Below are 3,202 nucleotides of genomic sequence, written 5' to 3' on the forward strand. Positions count from 1 at the left end.
CCCAGGAGTGCTGGGGATCTACCTTATGTGGGTTTTCTCCTACAATCGTTAAGAGGATTGCTTCTAGTTCTTTGTCTAATGGAAAGTTGACAGTTGTACATAGTGTTTGGATGGCTTTCCCAGTCACTGTTCCATTTGTTCCTTACAATTCCCTGTAAAGGAGACGGAACGAACTACATACTACTTCCATTCTATAGAAAGGGAAACTGAGGCTTAGGGACATTAAATGCCCAAAGTTACACAGTGAGCTCAGAAACCAAGCTCGTGGCCTTTCTGCCACCTTTCCTGACTCATGGTAAGTTTTTGATAAGTATAGCTGTGAATACTACAATAATAATAACAATAATTAATATTATAATTTGGTGCATTGGTAAAAGCAGTACAAAAATGTAGCTGGCTTGTCTTGTCTGCTGGGTGAACTGCCCGATTTCCCTCCGTGGGTTTGCGATGGGAACCGTGGGCCTGTCTTGCATGGAACTAAGCATCACCACCTGTGATTACCTGGCCATGAGCCACAGCGCTCCCCACCTCCTTGTCAGCCAGACAAGGGCTGTGCACCCCAGTGTGTTGCCCATATTTAAGGGGATTCAAACCAGAGCCAGCACTTCCTCGGCAGCCCCCCCTCCCCCCCACATCCTGTTCCCAGTGGCTTTGAGGAGAGAGCCAGCTTCTCAAATGGTATCCCACCAGGAGCTGATTGCTACCTTGGCAAGTTGGGCTGAAACGCAACAAGCTTCATAAATTAGTGTGTCTTGAACTTGAGTGTTCTTGCAAACCACCTGCCGACCTTGTAGATGTGGAGGCCGGTTTGTCAAATCTGGGCAGAGCCTGAGCCTCGGCTCTTCTAACAAGCTCCCAGGTGCGGCGGGGTGGCTCCCACCACCAGGGGTAGCGCACAGCTTTCTGCCCTTGCCTGGGCTGTGTGTGCGCAGCCTTCATAGGAGCGTCTAGGAAATCCCTCAGAGGGCTTCTCCACCTCTCCTTTGCTATAAAAGCCATGCTCCTGGGTGACAGTAGGAGAAGGAGTCCCGGCAGCTGGGAACAGCCTGGCTGACAAGAGGAGCTGGGGCTTTGCCATGCTGGTGGCCAGTGACCCGGAGCAGAACATGCGATCGTGGTCTCCTGAGTCTGCTGGTCTGCGCCTGAGGCTGCCTCTCTTGCTGGGTGAGCACAGCCAGGCTTGGGCAGGCAGCCCACTGGCGTGGGCATCACGTGCACAGTTCGGGGTGGGGGTGGAGAGGGTGGGAGTTGGACCTTCTTACCCTGCCTTACGCTCTGCTCTCAGTCATGTCAACTGTTGGTGTGACTTTGGGTGTCACATTACTGCCACCTGGGCTGCACTGTGCTGCAGGGGGCAGACGCAAGGGCTGATTCCCCCCCTGGGACCACCTGGACCAGACCCCACACCATCTGGTCCCCCAGCTGGTGCTTCAGTGTCTCCTGGAGGGCGGTCAGGTTGATGAGACTATGGAGTGCACAAAGGCATCTGGAATATTCTAAAAGTAGAAGAGAACGCACACCCCAATCCTGAGAGAATGTGGGGAATGAGCACCTTACTTGTCACCTGCCTTCGGCTCCCTGTCATACCCCCTCAGGGCCTTTGGTGGCCACCAGGCCTTGGGGCCTTAGTGTTTTCCTCATAATTTATGGGGCAACAGTTTCCTCCAGGAAGTGGGGTGGAAAGCCAGAAATCATAGATTTCTGTCCGTCAAGGGCAAAGGAAGTGTTCCCAGAGAAGGAGTCAAAAGTGTGTCCCCATTTGGCTTTCATGAGTTTTAGACTCACCTTGCAGGGTGAGATGGGACAGAGCCTCGACTGGAGACTTTAAAGTGTGAGTGGAGGGGCAAGTGGTCAGTGGTAGGAGTGACCATTTGGAAGCATCTTAAAAAGCTCCTATTCTTCAAACTCAGGGCAGAGGAGCCTGGGGCTTCTCAGGCAGGTAGGGGTGTATGAAAATTTGGGGAGACAGCTGAGCAGAGGTGCTGGGGTGGGACACTGGCCCCACAGGTGCCTCCTTGCTTAGTGGGAAATAGAAAAGGAAGCACCAGAGTAAAGGCCGATGGGAATGAAAGGAAGGGTTTCTTCTGAGAGCAGGAAGTCAGGGCAGGGAAAGGCTGAGGAATGGGAGAAATTGCCACTGAGAAGGACCTAGCTGTCACCAAGAATCTTTCCCGGAGTGAGTGCTTTGCAGGCGTATTAACTCAATTACTCCTCCAAGGATCAGTCAAGGGGAATGTTTTCATGCCCATTTTACAGATGCAAAAACTGAGGCTCCTTTAGGGATACAGTCATTTGAAGTCCCAGGAATGTAAGCAGTAAGACATGTGCACTTTACCAAGACTTCTAGGAGATTCTGAGGCATACTGTGTTTAGAGCCACGCATCCGGGGTTGTGCGGTGGTGGCTCCTTTTCAGAAAGGACCATTTTGACTGAGACATAACATCTATGAAAGCTCAACAGAGAAAAATAGCACAAGGTGACCTTCTGGAAGCATTCTGCGGATTCTTCAGGTGACTAATTTCTGAGCATGGATTAAGGGCCAGAAAGTTTTAGGACTGGATGGAATTAGCATGTTTAGACAGTGCTTGTTCTCTTCTAATCGATAGTGGATGGTGATTCAAGCAGAATCAGGATAAGGTGACAGTTCTTGTATGTGCTAACATTCCCATAAGGTAAGACCCTTGTCTTTAAACAATTTTACTGATGCAGGGGGTTCACAGATGCTTGGTCTTGGTTTGTTACTGTACAGAACCTGAGCTAGTGCATAAGTACTGAATCAACGGAGGTGTAGTGAGTGTTTACTGTGTGCCAGCTATGTTTGAATATGCTTTACCTGTATTGCCTCCTGAATCCCCCCCAACAAGCCTCTGAGGCAGGTACTTTATTATTCTTATTTATAGATGAGGACATTGAGGCACAGAGAGGTTCAGTAACTTTCCCTCCATCACACAGCCAGGGAGGGAGTGTTGTAGCCAAGATATGAACACACACAGGTTTGTTTCCTCCTTTAAACTCTTTACTTTGGAAAATGTCAAACATATACAGAAGTAGAGAGAATAGCACAAGGAACCTCCATTTGTTTTTTGGCTGACACCCACTTTCAATAATGATCAGCATTGTGCCATCTTGCTTATCTGCCTTCCCCACATGTGATATAGTTTTCTGGAATATTTTAATCCTGGGTATCATATCATTTCACCTG

The sequence above is a fragment of the Rhinolophus hipposideros genome, assembly GCF_964194185.1.
Source record: "Rhinolophus hipposideros genome assembly, chromosome: 15".
Taxonomy (NCBI): domain Eukaryota; kingdom Metazoa; phylum Chordata; class Mammalia; order Chiroptera; family Rhinolophidae; genus Rhinolophus; species Rhinolophus hipposideros.